Source organism: Tachypleus tridentatus, chromosome 5 (genome assembly GCF_004210375.1).
Source record: "Tachypleus tridentatus isolate NWPU-2018 chromosome 5, ASM421037v1, whole genome shotgun sequence".
NCBI lineage: Eukaryota > Metazoa > Arthropoda > Merostomata > Xiphosura > Limulidae > Tachypleus > Tachypleus tridentatus.
Window position 1 is genome coordinate 9,459,632 of NC_134829.1, and position 20,926 is coordinate 9,480,557.

The window sequence follows — 20,926 nt, forward strand, 5'->3', positions numbered from 1 at the left end:
TTACATTAATATATATATTGACATTTATATATGAGCACGTCATTTGACACGGGTACAAATAATTTGTTTTCACTTTGTTTGGAAGATTTCAACATGCATACATCAAAAGTTGGTGACAGCAACTTATTTATACTAGATTGCAGCATAAATTGTTAATCAATTTGCACATAGAAACAGCTTGTAATCTGTGAATCAGCACATATTATAAATAATTACTAAACAATATACCACAAAAAACAAATGCTTACACTGAACACAAATGTACACCAGAAATGGGAAGGGCAGTTTCAAAATGTGTAACTTATGCAAGATTTTGCAAAAATGACTCATATATATTATAGAACTCAAGACATTTGGTTGGTTGGTTGGTTTGGTGTTTTATGCCATAAAGCTGCTAGGTTATCTGTGGCAAACATCTGGTGATTTTTTATTAAAATCAAATTTAATAAAAATTCATAAAAGAAAATTAAGTTAAAACAAAAAGTTTAAAAAAACAACATAAATAGCATTGAAACAAAAGTTTACATACAGTCTACAGTAGTAACAGAAAAACTACAGTAATACAAGATATAAAGGACTTTCTGTAGCATAACTGTAATTATCATAACTTGCCAGGAAGATTAACAGGTAAGTTCAAAAACCACCGTCAGTCACCTGAAGTTCGCCTTTTCAGTTCTGGTTTCGAGTTATTTGACATTACAGCCATTTTCTAATTTCAAATCAAACTAGATGGACTTTGATTATTAAAAGGGAATAACATTAAAAAAAAGGTCTAATGTATGAATTAAAAACTTAAATAGCACTAAAAAGATTAATGCCCTTTAAAAAACTGAAAACATTTCCAAGGTGGACAGTGTCACCATCACCAACATAACTAACGTTATGGATAAACCTAGAGACAGAACATGTTTAAAATGGTGCCGTCATTGAGAGTCATAATGACAGCAAGACAGTAAAATGTGGCTTATCATGATCTGAGTGTTACACAGACAACACATAGGTGCATCAGTCCCAGATAAAAGAAAATGAGTAGTTAAAAAACTGTGACCAATGAATAGTCTAGTTAGAAGAACTTCCTCTTTCAGATCCTTATGGAAGCAATACGGCCAAAGTCCAGTACAGGGTTTTATTTGGAAAAGCTTGTTTTCACACTGCTCGCTCCAAGTCAACTGCCAACTGGCACGGAGCCGAGCCTTCAATACAGGACCATAGTCTATGTATGAAACAGACACAGCAGTGATTGTGCCACAGCAGATAGATTTAGATGTGGTGTCTGCGAACTCGTTTCCCGCAAATGCCAAGCTGGCCTGGTATCCAGAAAAACTGGATAGAAGTAGATGTTAAAGAGAAATGGGCCAGTCTGTTTTGAATATCGGTGAGAACACAGTGTCAACTAACATGAAACAATTCCAGGGCCAGTACAGAACTAAGCAAGTCAGTATAAATAGTGCAATTTGAGTTCCGCTTAGCTTCTACGTGATCCAGAGCAAGAAAAATGGTGTACAGTTCAGCAGCAAATACAGAAGCTGTAGAGGGGGATTCTGCTCACAACCACCAAACCACAACAAACTGTGGAAAAGCCCAGAGAGTTACCTCATTTCGAACCATCTTTATAAATAGGAATGGAAGGGATGGTTCGAAAGATGTTCAGCAAATAACAGACAGTATTTCCAATCACCAATGTTATCCAAGGATAGACCCAATTCATCCAACTGTGCCTGAATATGAAGGCCAAAAGGAACAATGGCAGATCATCTGTTCTGAAAAGGTATGGCCCACTGAAGAAGGAAAACACAACCCCAGGTTTTATGCTTTGGTAATGATCAAAGTTTCGAAGCATATAGTAAAGACAGTTGCAAATGGCGGAGGTGTAAAGAAGGTATAAGACTCTATATATAAGCTCTGAAAGCCCCAGTGCAGAGCCATAATCCTTGATAATGAATGGGGTCCAGCATCTTTAAGGCCAAGGTTCTCACAGAGCCATAGGTCAGTGATCCATAGTCGAGTATTGACTGAATAAGAGCACAATGTATCTTTAGCACAGAACAATGATCCACCCCCCCCCCAAATGGTGAAAGAGAGGACACAGAGGATGTTCAGTGCTCTTGTACATTTGACCCATAGCTGCTTGATGTGTGGTATAAAGGTTAGCTTTCAGTGAAAGATAAGCCCCAAGAACATAGTCTCAGAGACCACAGGCAGCACAACTTCACTGATACGTAGTTCAGGATCAAGGTAAATATCTCTTTGCAGCAAAAATGCAGTTTTAGAGAGAGAGAAGTTAAAGCCGTTTGTTGTGGTCCACTTCAGTAAACAATTGAGAGCAGTCTGTTGTTGCAGCTCAATATACTTCATGAAATGTGAAAGTCGTTGACAAAGAGCCCATTTGTAACCATGAGAGGGAGTTGTTCAGTGATGGCATAATCTTTATACTGAAAAGTGTAACACTCAAAACACAGCCCTGAGGGACTCCACGTTTCTGTAGAAAAGAACGGGAAAGTGTTGAACCCACATGAACTTGGAGTCGGCTATTCATTAAAACATTTTCAATAAAAATGGGCAAATGGCCATGTAACCCATATATATGGAGGTCTCACGAAATGCCAAACTTCTATGTTGTATCATAAGCCTTCTCAATGTCAGAGAATATTGAAACAAGATATTGTCATTTGAGAAAGACTTCTCTGATTGATGTTTCAAATCGAATCAAATGGTCCATGTTCGAGCTCTGTCATCAGAACTCACACTGGGTGAGCTAAAGGAGGTTGTTTGATTCGAGGAACCAAAAAGGATGAGCAATAACCATCTTCGCTAAGGTCTTATACAGACAAATCGCTAAAGCAATTTGGACAGTGGTTTGAAGGAATCTTGGGATCCTTCCCAGACTTAGAGAAAGGTAGGACAAAAATCTGGTGCCAGGCACCAGGAAAGGCATTCTCCAGCCAGATCTGGTTACAAACAATCAGAAGAATAGCAAGAGAAACAGGAGATAGATGGCACAGCATGTCATAGTGTACATTATCTGGTCCAACAGATGTTCTGTCAGACCAATGAAGGTCCTGTTTCAGTTCCACCAGTCTAAAGGGTCGATTATAGTAATAGAGACAATCAGCTCGAAAGGAAAGAGATGATTGCTCTGCCAGAGTCTTGATGGCTAAGAAGGTAGAGGAAAAAAGCAGAAGTGCTGGATACCTGGAAAAAGCTTTCACCTGGAGTATTGACAATGCTCTGGGCATCAGCAACTTCCTGGCTATCAGAGAGCAAGATTGATAGGGGAGCAAAATTATATTACCCATCTACCTTTCGAATCTTGTCCCACATGACTTTGGAACTGGTCCAAACTGGTATTGTGACAGAAGATTTGCTGTTTGTGAACTTAATCCAAAATTCTGGCTTTGACATCTTACCCACCAAGCATGTGCACGGGCCTGCTGGAAAATGACACATTGCGAGAGTATGGGATACCTATGAAAAGTTTCCCAGGCCCGTTTTTGAGCCTTCCGTGCCATGTGATAGGTAAGATTCCACTGCAGACAAGGATATCATGGAAAATGTGTTGAGATTTTAGGAATACATTGAGCAGCTGCTTGTATAATACAGTCAGTTACTGCTGCCACATGTGGCAGTCGTCTACTGATGGCTCACAGACGATGGCGGGATCAAGTTCTGCAAGAGCAGTGAAAGAGGGCCAGTTTGCCTCATCCAGTACACAGATCGGCTGGCACTGACCACAAAAATTCTCTCTCAAAATTATAGGAAAATGATCACTACCTCGTGGATTATTGTCAACCCTGAAAAATGGGAGAATAGTGAAGGGGAGCAAATTATGAAATTAAAAGCAGTAAAGGACTGACAAGTTGCATGAAAATAAATAGAAGAACCACTGTTGAAAGGTTCTGATCATTGAGCATACGCTCTTCAGAGTGACCCTCCCCATCAGTATCAGCACTTCCCCAGAGAGAATGATGACCATTAAAGTTCCCCGATTAAAAAGGGAGATGGCAACTGTTCAATGAGAACATCAAGGTGTGATTGATCATAGGTCTCTCCAGGCGACAGGTAAAGAGAACAAACAGTGACCCACGGAAACACAGATGGCTATGGCCTCCAAGGGTGTGTCGAGTGGTAAAGATAGGGTGGGCACATGCTGATCAACCAACAGTGCCACTCCTCCATCACACAGCCTGCCATTTCCATACAAAAAAACTGCTGAAAGGTGACTATATCGGGAGGTTTCAGAAATGTTTTCTGTAAGGAAAGACAGAGAATGCTAGAAAGCAATCAGTGTTTTGATGTCATCCAGATTAGAATGTAAACCTCAACAGTTCCATTTTATCAAGGTGGCCACTTTTATTTATGTGTAGGAAAATTGGGTGGAGAACCCTTCTGTTTATGATCACATCTTTTTTCTTTACTGTCTTTATTTGGGGGAGATTTAATGACCTCCATTGATCCTGGTGTGCATTGAATGGGCAGGTCTTTGCTGCTGGAAAGAGATTCTAGAGACTGGGGACGCAAACAAATGATTGTTTTGCATCTTGGGGTGAGAGAGGATGATGTACCCGAGGAAATGCCTGTACCTGAAACAAAATTAAGTGAATCGTGGAATTTCCTGCAATGTATGTTAGGGACAGAGATAGGTGTTGAAGTTAATTCATCAACTGTTTTAACAATGGAGGTCAAAAGACTTCATCTGGTTTGAGAACAATTCTTTTGGAGGAACAGAGAGATCCATCTGCTCTCCCACTATAGTAATGGAATGCGGTGCAGCAGCGTACGTCCGAGATGAAGTGGTGTACAGCACCTTTCGAGCCTCAGGATAAGTAATGTTATGAATCATTTTCAAATTCTGCACCTCATTTTCTTCCAACCATTTAGGGCAAGAACGAAAGTTTCACATTCATAGGCATTGTGGTCCTTGCCACCACAACGAGCACATGTTAGGAAACCACGACATGACGTCTTCAAGTGGCCGAACCACTAACACTGGAAACTTCAGAGAGGGTTTGGAATGTAGGCCGTATCCTTCAATTAAGATAACCTGCCTTGATGGTGGCATGTGGACATCATGATGTAAATGTCAGAATGAGGACACTGGTCGGCATCGTAATCCCATCTTTGTGAGGTGAGATACATCTCACTGCAAAAACTACTTAGGTGGAGAAACTGGCAAGAATCTCCGGCGTGGGGATGATCTTCAAATCCCTCTTAACAGTATGAATTCATGATGAATTCAAAGTAGCATGAGGTGTAACCTCAATAGGTATGTCCCCAACTGCCTTTGAATGCATGAGGAGTTCACTGTGTTGAGATGTGGATGTTTCCACCAATATGTCACCAGATTGAAGCATCTTTAGTGACTTTCAAGAGCCAGCAAGTCCCTTCTGAATGAAAAAGGGAGATATTTTCCCTAAAGATTTGTCTGAAAGAGAATGTAGATAAGAAAATAAGGTACAACAGGTGTTAGAGATGTTGAAGGTTGCTGCTTAGAATTTTCAAGATGTGGTCATTTACCTGTGGACTGTTTTTTCACTATTTAAATTTTTATTTGGGGGATCCATAATAAAAGAAGGAAATTTTTGTGCCTACTGACCCCACCCACCATGGAGCCAAACCTAAACACCAGCATCAGATACAATATCCACAACACCTGTTGAGAACATCCAGCACTGGTACTTGGTTGACCAAGTGGACCAACCAACTGACCCAAGGGGGGCCACCTGTCTACAGGAATTCAAGGCCAAAGTGGTGTGTTAGGGTTGGATCCCTCAACCACCAGAATTCTTTCCTCCTCTTCATGGGTAGCCATGCATGGCAAACATGTGAGTGGATGTTTATATCTCAGAAGAGGTAAACTGAAAGAACAGAACATTCCCTGGGAGGTCCCCTCACCATGTACAGAAATCCACACCAAGGACAAGAAATTTGGAAGAAGAAATTAGTTATTCAAGTTAATGTAATATAACTTATATTTCTAAAAGTGTACATATGACAGGATGGATAGCAGTCTCAAAACTATGTATGTTGTAATGGATTTAGTGTCACACATTTATTTTAATATGTATGCTTGTTTCAGTTTAACATAAATTTCAAAATACATATCACATGTATTGTTAAATGTGTACTGTTAAAGTCCTACCTGTTTTCTAAATTTGTAGATTTAAGTAACAAAACAATGGAAATACACAGGAAAGTAGCAACCATTTGCTAGTTAATGCCTTCAATATATCTAATATGATGTAATGATACAATTAAAACATAAAAACACAGAGAATTAACATCCTTTAACAATGTTTGAGTCAGGTTTCTACATAATGGTGCTTAGTGTTATAGAATAATTGCAAAAGACCTCGGTTGTTCACCAAGTACTGTTACATTAAAAAAGGCAGGAGGCAGACAAAATATTTCACTGAAAGGTATGGTGCTGTTGGGGTAATTTCACGATAAAAAAAAACTTATTATACAAAGAAAGTAGATTTTGCAAAATAGCATATCATGCTCTGTGGAACAATGGCACAAGAAGTGTTAAACTAACAATTATAAATTTAAACTGTCTGGTGTTCAGTATTGACATACTGGGGTATGTTAATGGTTACATAGTTTATGGCACAATAAGTTTTATAATATAGTAAAGTGATTTGGTTGAGGTACAGCAAATACAGCAGTTTCTTCAAGATTCTTCACTTTTTGCAACCTATTTGAAATTACTAACTCAGACTCGATTGCTACAGAAAATTCTTCTGTAATGTGATAGCACTTTGCATGATAATCCCTTTATGAACTTCTCTAGAGAAATATTCTTGAAATCTGCAGATATAATGGTGGGATATATCTTCCCATGTAAGCAACACATTCTTGCATAAGTTTTTTTTTTGGAACCTTTCTTGTCAAGCACTAACCTTAGCTCAAATGATAAACTTAGTTCACAACTGAGTTGAAACATTAGTGCAGCTCAGCCAATATTGAGTCTCAGTGACTTAACTGCTTATCAATCCTAATAAGTTAATAAGTGCTAATCAAGCACTTGTCCAACTAAACTCAGCATCAGTTATTGCACCACCTGTTCTTAAATCCATGAATATCAACTAGTTAGGAGACTAACATTGGTAGCAATACATTTTCCATGTTGTTTCAACCAGCATCAAGCTGAGATATCATCTGGGGATTGCATGACCATTGCATGCTTTCCCTCTATTGGGAGCTATGGTGGTAGTAGCACAACTACTGGCAAGGACTCCCTGGCCAGACTGGTCAATGGTTAGAAGTTGAGCAAACAAGCAAATCTTGGTCATTAAAGTTGTGTCAGGTGGAAACTGGTGTGGAAAACCACATGGTTAAAACCTATGAATGTGTCTTTATAGAGAAATGCAACAATGGCTAGGGCTCCTCATGAAAATGACATGCAGGAAATTGCAAAACAAGCAAGGACTACCATGTCAAGGATAAGCACAGCAAAAGGAGCTAGTTCACAAACTATTTTTCACAACACAGAATACTGAAAGAGTGAAAGAAAGAATTCACAAATAAGATGAAACTCTTTATCAATGTCAGATCCAAACTGCATGTATATAAGAAACATGCTGAAAAAAGCAGAGCTAGAAAAACTGGAAAATGGTATCAAGAAATAATGGTGCAATAATCTGCAAAGAGTTAAGAAATAGCATCACTGAAACCAAACATGTGAATGACAGGCTCACCTTCATGAGATTATATCTGGGTGTGGAGTACATTACAATGATGTACTCTTATGTACTAGAATCTGGATGTAATGATAGACAAAAAGAACAATCTTGGGAGAAACTGGATGAACATGAGATTGGCATTCTTTTATATGCACGTCAAAAGGTTTTAATTAGTTACATTCAAAATTTGATTAAACCACTTTCTTATCACTGTATACAAATATACTTGTCATAAAAATGTAGCTTGTAACCCAAATTCTATTAATATATGTTTTTTAAGTTCTTAATTTCATAAGACAATATAAAAAAGCCAAAACTTTCTATACTATGAGAATCGTGTTTTGATATCTAGGTATCTCCTCTTCTCTTATTTATTTACCATACATCTGAGAAGTAAGAAATTTAAAGTAAATTGGTCTTCAATATTATGTGGTTACAAAACTATCAAATAAGAAATCAGACCTCTCTTGCCATGCACACCTGCCACAGACTTTCTTTCAGAAATTGCCCATAGTTCTCTCACATCTAATACTATACTATTTATTACCAATTGAAAGCCAAGGTGTTAATCTATCAAATGAAGTATTACACTAAATTCATTTCTGTACACAGAATTGTCTATTTCACCTCCAGTGCAAAATTTATTACGTGGGAAACACGTCAACAAGCTTAGATTAATATTTAATGACTCCAGTTGCATAGTATATATCCAGAAAACTGTGATAGCTATAAAACATTGTTTACTTCTTGCATGTTACCATTTTGTGTACATTAGTTGAAAATTTAAACAAACAGAAAATTATTTAGTGATGTAATACAATTAGCAAACAAAAGTAGGGTTACGTGTCACTGACAGTTGACAACAACAAAAAAGACAACCCAGATAAGTACTTTATCTTTTTTTTTTAATGTGTATTCTTTATTTACTATTATAAAAGTAACTGAAGTTTAAAAGTTAGATTAGGTAAAATAAAGAATAATAATACAAATTTTTCATGAAGTATGCTTGTGAGCAGTCTTTGTGTTATGTAATTTGATAGGACAAAATGAGCTACAATTCTCTAAGTGATTTACAGCTTACATGGCCCAAATATTCTCAAGACACAGTTATTCATGTTAATGGATATGGTAACGTAAGTGTACATGGGCTGCATCACTGCACATATAAAATACAAAAATATTTTTTTTTTTGCTGAGATATGGCTTATGTACTGAATCAAACACAGTGGCCCTGCTAACCTCTTTCAATTTTTGTGAACATTATCTCATATACACTTACTTCAATATGTGATGTGAATAACCAATCAGCAGCTTAAGATCTCTCCCTAGTGGTTTTTTTCAGTCATTTTAATCTGTTAAAAGGATACCACATTATATCAAATCAAGATTTCAAGGAGATAGGCTGTGTTATTAGCCTACTCCAAGTTTCATTAAGCTTGTTAAATTATAGTGGAATTCTATGGTATTGATATAGTAATTTATTTTTTGGTTGTTCATATACACTTACTAGCTATGATGCAAAGCTGAATTTTGTTTTCTACTTTCCTATAACATATCAATTGATAAATCAGCAATTATTGTAATTAAAAGTCTGTTAGATCTCCTGTAAAAAAATTTAGCTGCATGCAACTTTTTTATGATTTAGCTAAAAATAGCCCTACTTCAGCCCACAGTTTGACCATGCCACCAGTAATTCAGCCTTTTCAGATTTTTGCCATATATTCTTACATCTCTGAATATGATCTACAAAAAATATCAGGATGGTGTTCAACCTAATTAACTAAATTTTACAGGGCTGTACATCAGAAACTATTAGAGATATTGATCTAATCTTTGGCAATTTTTCATTATATGGGTAGATGAGCACATGTGAATTTTTTCAAGGCATTCTGAGGGGGTCACGTGGAAAATTTTCCAAAACCTGGATGATTTGACATGGAATGATCCATAGATGACCTAAGAAAGTCAAATGTTGTTCTCTGCTTTATTCTGACTACTCATTGATATCTTAGTGTGAGTTATAAAACTATGTAGTGCTAGAGATTGGAAAATACCAAATTGAGCTCTAATCTATGAAGATGCAAGCAGCTCCAAATGTCACAATGTCTAAATTTACCCTCATTACCTCCCTTCCTTTTACAGGTTTACAGTCACTTACAAATTAAAAAACTCCTCTCTTCTATGATTTCTAGAAGACAGCATTACCAAGAAAGGTAAGCACTTTTCTACTATAAGGTTCCAATTTATAGTACAGGGTGGACAAATTGCAAATTTCTAATAATAGAACAGTCCTGAACAACAGTATGGGGTGGAAAATGGAGGGTTTATTTTCTTCCATACTTCATAGCATGTGATCTTCTAGGTGGTTGGCTATTGAAAGGCATGGGTGTGTTTTTATGTTTGTGTTTTATTATAGCAAAACCACATTGGATTAACTGCTCAGTCCACTGGAAAGGCATGGGAGTAAAAAAATGTGTACACATGTTTTTCAATTGAATCTTTGCTGATAATAAAATAAATATGCTGTCATGTTACTTTTATCAACCATCTAAGCAAAATGGCTAGTTATGGACTGGTAACCTGCCAATTTCCTTTACATTTAATTGAAAAGCTTCTATTTTGAGTTCTGAATAGGCCAGAGACTTATGCTGCCTTATGACATAACTCTTGACAGGCCACAGCGTGCTACAATTAGAAAGGCTAGCCTGCATTTGCTTGACCCTAAATGACTAACTTGAGCAATAGCCAATTGCAGATTCACCAGAAAAGCAAGGTAGTCAAGATTTTTCTCAAATAAATGATACTGGCAAATTTTCCTGCATTTTTGGACAAAATTTTATAATAATACAGTCCTGGATAAGTACTGTAAACAGGGTGGAAAAAAGCCTGGAAATAAGTAGTCATACATGAACAATTATTCAGAATTGTTTAGTTCCTCTGTTTATCATGAAAGTGCTTTTACAACAATTTTAACAGTTTTCTCCCCAACTTCTTCAAACATAACCTAATTATATCACTGTTAAAAATAATTTTTCTATCTTTGCCCAAATTATTCTATTTTACATAGAGAAATAGCATTGCTGGCCAAACACCTGTTAAATAATGGCTATTCAACTGACTTTTTTTGCAAATACTATATGCCATTTCCTAAATAAAGCATTCTAAACATCAGTCAATGTGCACACCACTCCAAATTTATGCTTATTATTTCCCTTCTTTTTATGAGTTCATAGTCCTAATAAATTAAAAACCACTCTTCTCCACTAAAAAATTCTACCCTCAGACCTAGCATCTGCATTAAACACATTTAAATTTAAAAATCAGTTACTTACATTTTGATGTTTGTGGCTCATGCATAAGAATATACAGTCATGTGAAAAGTTAGGGCACCCTATGAAAGCCTGTGTATTTTTGTAACATTTTTGGATATATAGATATTTAATCTCAATTTCAACAATACTGAGAGATTATAGGAATATAACTAAACAATTAAAACTGAAGAAAAGACTTTTCAAGATCTTCTGTAAATGTAATTCTACAAAAATGCATATTCTAACTGAGGAAAAAGTTAGGACACCCTACCCCCTAATCGCTAGTGTTACCCCCTTTGGCTGAAATAACTGCAGTGAGACGCTTCTTGTAGCCATCTACCAGTCTCTGACATCGGTCTGAAGAAAGTTTTCCCCACTCCTCAATGCAGAATTTTTCAGCTGTGAGATGTTTGAGGGGTTTCTTGCATGTACAGCCCATTTCAAGTCACCCCACAGCATCTCAATGGGATTAAGATCTAGGCTTTGACTCGGCCATTCCAGGACTCTCCATTTCTTAGTTTTCAGCAAGTCCTTGGTGGAGTTACTGGTATGTTTTGAGTCATTGTCATGTTGCAGGGTCCAGTTCCGCTTCAGCCTTAATTTTCGTACAGATGGACTCACATGATCCTCAAGCACCCTCTGATACACAGTAGAATTCATGGTGGATTCTATGATTGTGAGCTGTCCAGGTCCTGCTGCAGAAAAGCAGCCCCAAACCATGACACTTTCACCTCCAAGCTTCACAGTTGGTATGAGGTTCTATTCCTGGAATGCTGTATTTGGTTTATGCCAAACATGTCCTCTGTTCTGGTGTCCAAATAATTCAATTCTGAACTCATCTGTCCAAAGAACATTATTCCAGAAGTCCTGGTCTTTGTCTACATTCTCTCTGGCAAACTTCAGTCTGGCCTTGATGTTTCTCTTAGAGAGCAAAGGTTTCCTCCTTGCACACCTCCCATGCAAGTTACACTTGTGCAGTCTCTTTCTGTTTGTAGAGGCATGCACTTTCACATCAACAGTAGCCAGAGCCTGCTATAGGTCCCGTGATAACATGTTAGGGTGTTTGGAGATCTCTTTTAGCATCTTGCGGTCTGCTCTCAGGGTGAACTTGCTTGGACGACCAGACCTGGTCATGTTGGCAATTGTTTTGAAAGCCCTCCACTTGTTGACTATTTTCCGGACAGTGGAATGGCTGATTTCAAAATCTTTTGGGATCTTTTTTAAATCCCTTACCAGACTCATAAGCTGCTACAATTTTCTTTCTCAAGGCCTCAGACAGCTCTTTTGCTCTCACTATGGTGCTCACTCTCACTTCAACAGTCAAGAGCACACCAAACTAAATGTCTGAGGTTTAAATAGGGCAAGCCTCATTCAAAATGCTGAGCAACGATCTTCTAATCATGTGCACCTGGTGTGATACACCTGTGTGTGAGTTGAGCCATTTTAAGTGGGAATAAATGTGGGGGTGTTGTCCTAACTTTTTCCTCAGTTAGAATATGCATATTTGTAGAATTACATTTACAGAAGATCTTGAAAAGTTTTTTATTCAGTTTTAATTGTTTAGTTATATTCCTATAATCTATCAGTATTGTTGAAATTGAGATTAAATATCTATATATCCAAAAATGTTACACAAATACACAGGCTTTCATAGGGTGTCCTAACTTTTTCACATGACTGTATGTAGTGACACTAAGGTCATGTACATTAGAAAAAACAAAACACAAGTTGAAAATTACAGTCTGTAAACATTTAGGATTTTCTAACAGAGATGATCATCTACTATCTAAACATATCCATTCATTCATATATTCAAAACAGAGGTCATAATACTTGATCTAATGATTTATGTTTTATTTCTACAGGATATTTAGACCTTGAACTCTACTTTAAATAAAGTTTACCCATAGCTAAAAACTGCTTTACTGTTTACTTACAAATCCCTTTAGATCTAAAATTATTCGAAATTCATACACTTAAAACTCAAATGTTTTGCAATATATCTATAATTGTGTTTATTTTTATCTTTCTGTTTACCACTTTATTTAATAACTAAGTAAAAAAGTACCTAATAAAAGTATAGTTGCAGATAATATCTTTGTGACACTATTTTCAGATTTAGCCAAAGATGGAATAACTGTCAAACTTTATAAATAAAATGTTTTATGTTCTGTCAACCATCTTTATCTTTAAAATTGATTAAAATCATTAATGAGTTCGCTGATTACCTGATTAGCAAATTCCATTAATATCTCAATTCTAAAGGGAGATATGCAATTTGTCCTTATTTCAATTACATAAAATAAAACTTACTGAAATTACCAATGTTATAACTTACATACCAAATATGGCGATAAGTGCTGATATGATATGCTACTTCTGATTCTAGAAGTAGAATTCTAGAAATATCTGACACGTAAAGCTTCACATTTAAACTGAAATAGGAAATAAAAATACAACATTTTAATATTCTTTATAGCTGCATTAATCTACAGTTTGATATCAAACTTAATGACTTAAATTCACAAAATAATATTTCAATAAAATTCTGAATGCAAGGCAACAAATACAATGACATGGCCTTTGATCTATAACCCATCTGGAAAGGGTTAAGATAATTTACAATACATTTTAAATCCCCATATCCTCTCCAGTTTGATGTTTGACTGTGGGAGAACCACATACACTGAGTATGAATTTCTCTCAAACAAATACTACACCAAACATTAAATTACTTCACAATACATTTATCAAGTAAAATATAAATATATACAGAAAATGGATAAAAATAAATAACTACATGATAAATTTCAAGCTTTTGCTTTGTATCATTTTCAAAGATATACATTTTAACTCTAGCTTTGTGTAGGAGTATTTCACCCACTACGAACCACCAAAGCAACCATGTAATCATACTGTAACTTTTGACAACATAGGTATATCTTCACACAATTTTGCAGACCATCAGTACACGCTACACACTTTTTGCAAATAAAATATCAAGTTTTGAAATTAAGTAATAAGAATTTTTTCCTTTCAGAATGTTGACTATCCAAATATGCAAAATAATCTTGATTTTAAGATTAAAAATACTTTTGTTTGTCTGAAAAATTGTCAAATATTATTTTCATAATCTCTAACATCATAAATAACTATTAATGGTTTGATTTTGTTGTTTTTAAGAAAATTTGTATATTTCCTCTGCCTTAACTTTATAGAAGGTTGGTGAATTTGACTGACCCCATATCTACAATAAAAACATTAAGAAATAAATTTAAATTACTCTTTCATCATTCAAGAATGACTTCAAATTGTAACAGGAAACCACAAATACTTGTTCTAAACTACATAAATCTCATATCATTATAACCCATTTATACTAATTTTTTTGTTTTATTTGCTGTTGAGCCATGTCAAATTATCCTGCCACACAAATTCCTCCACATAATTCTGTTTGTCTTTCTAAGATATCTATAAGATAAAAACGCATACTGTTGAAGAGTTTGAAGCATTATGATTAATGCTATTTTCTAAACAGAAATAAAATTTTCACACCAAAATACAGAATTTTTCAAATAGTATAAAATTGGCCTTTACAAAGTACAAATGTCTTACTGTTTTTAGTCTTAGTACTAGAGTACCAGTATTTTGCAACATACAGCAGTATTTCAGTTACTATACATTATGCAGGTGTGCATGTGTGTACATGTATTATTTACAAATACATTTGTATATTTGAGTTATTTTTTACTACACAAAGCAGTAAATAACAAATTTATAGAAACAATAATCTCTCCTACATATAATGTTACAAAGCTTTTTTTGTATTTGTGCATCCTATTTGCTAAGCCTCATAGAATTTTTCACATGGAGGATGTAAAAATAAATAACAAAAAATATAAATTACTATACCAATCCTACAAAATTCCACTGTAATTTACCAGGTTTCTCAACTAAACTGTATTTGGGTCTAAAAAACTCAGTTCTGATCAGCATATCACCTTGACCACCACTCTAACTTTGAGCTTTTCTCCTTTTTACTGAAAATAAAGACTCAGCTAGTAATTCATTTCATTGATATGGGTAGCTAGCCACAGTTTTGCATTTTTCATAGTGCTCAAGTAGATCAAACTTTACACAATTCTGCAGCACTGATTCCTGAGTGACAAGAAAGAACTGAATGCCCTGAATCTGGTCCTTTGCCCTACAGTACATATCAGAGATACTTATAATTTGATAATTTATTATTTTTCATAACCTTGATTTTTTTTAAGTGTTCAGAGATGTAAGAATATATGGTAAAGGCTGATTAGAATATTTCAATGGGATTCATAATTGTTTTTGAAACTTATGGATATATTTGCACACAGTAACACACCTGAATTATTTTTTTTTCAAGTAAACAACATGTGGTCAAAGGATATATATATATACACACACACACACAGTTGAATAAGCAAATCATCATAAATAACTATTCTGATACCACAGAATTCCACTATGATGAATGTGATAACCTTTCCACAGATTAAAATGGCTCAGAAAATCAGTAGGGGACACTTAATTATTCACACCTCATATATTGAAGTAAGTGTATATATACATATATAAGGGTCCCTTTTCAAAAATGGAAAGAAGTGAATGGGCCACTGTGTTTGGTTCAGTAAATAAGACATATCTCAGCAAAATAAAAAGATATGAGATTCTTATTTTATGTTCTAGTTTGATAATACTAATAATTTTAATTCTTAATTTGTATGAAATTATAGACATAGAATTTTGACATCACAAACATCCAATTTTAACCAGTGCTGCATCAAACATATCACGACTCACTAAAATCTATATTTAGATGTTCTTTTAGTATTTACTTTTAAATTAAGAAATTAACTCATTCATGATATTAAAGTTTGGATTATAATCTACAATTTGATTCCAAACTTATTGATATAATTGATAAACTTTTCAATACAAGTCAATAAATGTGATAACATGACCTTTGACCCCTGACCTGTCACAAAAGGGTTAAAAAATATAAAATTTTTAAAAAAGGATTTACAAATTGAGGCTACTTCTGTAAACATCAAATGAGTTTCATTTGTTAGTAACACTTAGCTGTTTGCTTTGTTTCAGCATAACTGTGTTTAGACATGTAACTTAGTTAATTGAGATACAGTATAAAAGTTTGCTATTCCGTGAAAAATCTTGATCTATTTCTAAATTTTTCAACAGTTATTATTTTATTTTTTGAATGAAAACTTAGAATAGTGCCAAACAAATGACCAAGAGTATTATAGTCATGTCTGCTGGCAGCCTTAACAAAAGTACTTAAAAAAAAAATTTTACCTAGATTTCAATCTTCGAAGAAAAATTAGGAGTAAAAATACCCACCATATGATCTAAAAAAACAACAAAAAAAATCACTTAAGAAACAGTTATGTAACTCAGAGAGGCCAATCTTTTAATTCATCATTATATGACAAATTTTGTTAACATAATTAACATTTTCCAAAGAATACTCAGAGATAACTGCTAATATCATTTTTTAATAAGATTACACGACATTCTTGTTCTTAAAAAGTATTAACTAAACAAAGCATTGTCTCTTTGGACATGACTGCACACATCATTTTGGCCACAGACACTTCAAATAATTTCATATCTTTAGAGCTATATAGTTATGGAATTGGCCTAGAAAATTTTACATATAAAAAGTTTACCAAAAAAAACTGATGTCATTACAATGCTAATGTTTCTCGATATTTTGATGAACAGAGTATAGAAGTTTAAGAGAGGTCTACCCAGCCCTCTTAATGTTTAAAGTGAAGGAATTCAACCAAGCCATGGACTATAACTCAATTAAGGAGATGTGTAAAATTCTAGTAAGCCACAAATCTTCACTTTAAAGAAGCAGTTGTGACATAAAAAAGCGAGACTAACCATCCCTATAGATTACAGCATAAGTGAACAGGGTGTAACCATACTGCTCATGGTAGTCATTCACAATACTAAATACAAAAATGACCCGAACACCCTATTAAGATTTGAACTGAGTTGTGAGAAAACTATACAGATCTGCACGCTGAAAAAAACGTGTTCTGGCAACATATGGGAGCACTTATAACCCAACACTTCCATGGATGAACATCACTATAAATCTGTGGTATATGTTCCAATTACATTATGTATTATGGCAGGATAATGTCAGTTACCCTTATAAAATTTGCACTGTGGCCCTACCAGCCCAAATAGCTACTCAATATTTGTTACAGGGTTGCATCTTTAACTTATATATTAGCACTTCATGGGGTAATATTAACTGTCCCGACTTCAGAGCAACTCTTTACACCAAACATGAAACAATTATCTAAAAGAAAAACTATGGTTTAGTATCTGTGAAGTGTCAATATGGTAACTAACCCCAAGTACTAATGTCATAAGAACCAATGTATGAAACGAAGCAGAGGTACCACATAATTCCAATTCCCACACTGACTGATACATCCAAGATTAACATAATGCAACTGACAATCAGCATACACAAGAGATAGGCATTTATTATCTCAGTGAAGAATGTCTTTTTGTGTCAATATGATTGGATGGTTGGTGGATTTAGTGTTTTATGGTACAAAGCAGCTAGACTATCTGCACTAAACATCTGATAAAAAGATAAAATCAAAGTAAATGTAGTAAAATTAATAAAAGGAAATTAAGGTAAAACAAAACAGAGTTTAAAAAAACAACATAAATAGAATAAAACCAATGTTTACATCTAGTCTACAATGTTAAGAGAAAAATCACAGTAAGAGAAGTCCTAAAGGATTTTTTGTAGCATAATCGTAATTATCATAACCCATCAGGAAGACTAACAGGTAAGTACAAAAACCACCGTCAGTCACCTGAAGTTGGCCTTTCCAGTCCTGGTTTCAAGTTGTGTGACATTATGGCCATTTTCAAAAAGTAAAGTAATAAAAGTTTTAAAAGACACGTAGCAAAATTTTAATAATAATTCGCCAGGATGACTAACAGGTAGTTCAAACAACAGTGTTTCAGTCACCTGAAGTGTCACCATAACCAATAACACTGTCTAGCTTTATTGACAAACCTTGGGACAGAAAATGTTTAATGGTGCCATCATTGAGAGTCATAATGACAGCAAGAAAGTAAAATGTGGCTTATTGTAATCTGAGTGTTACACATACTACACTTTGGTGCATCAGTTCCAGATAAAAGAAAATGATGACTTAAAAAACTGTGACCAATGCATAATCTAGTTAGAACAACTTCCTCCTTCCGATCCTTACTGAAGCAAGACAGCCAAAGTCCAGTATAGGGTTTTATTTGGAAAAGCTTGTTTTCATGTTGGTCACTCCAAGTTGACTGCCAGGTGGCACGGAGCCATAGCCTTGAATACAGGACCACAGTCCATGTATGGAATAGGCACATGGTGATAGTGCCAGAGCAGACAGATTTAACTGTTGTGTCTGTGAGATCCTTCCTGTGAATATCAACATGGCCTGGTATCCAGAAAAACTGGATAGAAGTAGATGTTAAAGAGAAATGGGCCAGTCGGTTTTGAATATTGGCGAGAACAGGGTGTGAACCAACATGAAGCGATTCCAGGGCCAGTAGAGAACTAAGCAAGTCAGTAAGAATAGTGCAGTTTGAGTACTGCTCAGCTTCTATATGATTCAGGGCAAGAGAAATGGCATACAGTTCAGCAGTGAAGACAGAAGCTGTAGATGGGATTCTGTGCACAACCACCAAACTGCAACAAACCATGGCAGAGCCCACAGAGTCACCTGATTTTGAACCATCTGTATAAATAAGAATGGAAAGATTGTTCGAAAGATGTTCAGAAAATAATGTTTGTTTAGCAAAGATGTTCAGCAAAAAAGGTTCATCAGACTGTGTATAAGCACTTTGCCAGTTCAGTACTGAAATCCTTGATGATGAATGGGGTCAAGCATCTTTAAGGCCAAGGTTCTGGCAGAGCCATAGACCAGTAATCCATAGTCGAGTTTCGATTGAAAAAAGAGTACAATATATATTTAGCATGGAACATCAATCCGCTCCCCAAGTGGTGGTAGAAAGGGCACGGAGGATGTTCAGCGCTCTTGTACATTTGACCCATAGCTGTTTGATGTGTAGTATAAAGGTCAGCTTACAGTCAAAGATAAGCACCAAGAATTTGGTCTCAAGGACCACATGTAGCACAACTTCACAGATAGGGAGTACAGGATCAGGGTGAATACCCTGTTGGCAGCAAAAGTGCAGGGAAACAGTTTTAGAGATACAGAAATCAAAGCCTTTTGCAATGGGCCACTTCAGTAAATGATTGAGGGCAGTCTGTAGCTGCTGCTTAATATACCTCATCTTCGACGACTGATATGAGATGTAAAAGTCGTCAACATAGAGCCTATTTGCAACAGTGAGAGTGTAGAAAAGAATGGAAAAATGTCTCGCAAAATGCTACACCTCCATATTGTGTCAGAAGCCTTCTCAATGTCAAAGAATATTGATACAAGATGTTGTCATTTGAGAAAGGGTTCTCTGATTGACGTTTCAAGTCAAATCAGGTGGTATATGGTGAATCGCTGTCATCAGAACCCACACTGGGTGGGCAAGAGGAGGTTGTTTGATTTGAGGAACCAAACAAAATGAGCATTAACCAGCCTCTATAAGGTCTTGCAGACAGCTCGTCAAAGTGATTGGATGGTAGTTTGAAGGAATCTTGGGATCCTTCCCAGGCTTAGAGAAAGGTAGGACAATAAGGCTGGTGCCAGGCATCAGGAAAAACATTCTCCTGCCAGATCCAGCTAAAAACAATTAGAAGAATAGAAAGAGAAGCAGGAACTAGATGGTATAGTATGTCATAGTGTACATCATCTGGTCCAACTGATGTTCTGCCAGACTGATGAAGGACCTGTTTCAGTTTCACCAGTCTAAAGGGACGATTAGAGACAATCAGCTCAAAACAAAAGAGGTGATCGCTCTGTCCAAGTCTTGATGGCTAAGAAGGTGGAGGAAGAAACAGAAGTGCTAGATACCTGGCTAAAGCTTTCACCTAGAGTATCAGCAATGCTCTGGATATCAGCTACTTCCATGCCATTAGAGAGTAAGATCAAGAGGGGGACAGAACTGTATTGCTCACTGACCTTTTGAATCTTGTCCCATATAACTTTGGAACTGGTGGTAGAAGAAATGCAAGTTGTGAATTTAATCCCACATTCCTTCTGATTTTGATGTCTTACCCACTGAGCCTGCTAGAAAGCTATGAATTTTGAGAGTGTGGGATATCTATGGAAAGTATCCCAGACCTGTTTTTTGAGCCTTCCATGACATGTGGCAGGCAGGATTCCACCACAGATGAGAATATAGTGGAAAAACGTGTTGAGGTTTTTGGAATACATTGAGCAGCAGCTTGTTACAGTCAGTTACTGCTGCCACACAGTCGTCTATTGATGCCTGACAGACAATGGAAGGATCAAGTTCTGTGAAAGCAGTGAAAGTGAGCCAGTCTGCCTGATTCAGCTTCTACTGGGGCACACGGGTTAGGTGACACAGACTACAGCCACTCTCTCTCAAAATTATAGGAAAGTAATGAGTCCTCATGAATTATTGTCAACCCTCCATGAAAAATTGGAGAATAATGAAGGGGAGGAAACTGAGAGATTCGATAGCAGTAAAGAATTGACTAGGTGCATGAAAATAAGTAGAAGAACTGGTATTGAAAAGAGAAAGGTTGTGATCAGAGAGCATACGCTCTACTGAGCGACCCCTCCTATTGATAACAGCACTTCCCCAGAGGGGATGATGTCCATTAAAGTCCCCCAGGATCTATGGAAGAGACGGCAACTGTTCAATGAAAGCATCAAGGTCTGATTGATCATATGTCTCTCCATGTGACAGGTAGAGAAAACAAACAGTGAT

At 36.0% G+C, this 20,926-nt stretch overlaps 2 protein-coding genes across 3 annotated transcripts in view; one reads left to right on the plus strand and one right to left on the minus strand.

Annotated features, from left to right (window-relative positions):
- The window catches only part of LOC143250474 (protein artemis-like), a 44,247-nt gene extending 30,882 nt beyond the window's left edge, over nucleotides 1-13,365 (minus strand). The window contains exon 1 of the mRNA XM_076501063.1: nucleotides 13,336-13,365. The gene's annotated coding sequence lies outside the window, so the exon portion shown is untranslated. The remainder of the gene's footprint in view (nucleotides 1-13,335) is intronic.
- The window catches only part of LOC143250479 (cyclin-Q-like), a 477,792-nt gene that overhangs the window by 236,655 nt on the left and 220,211 nt on the right, over nucleotides 1-20,926 (plus strand). The window lies entirely within an intron of this gene.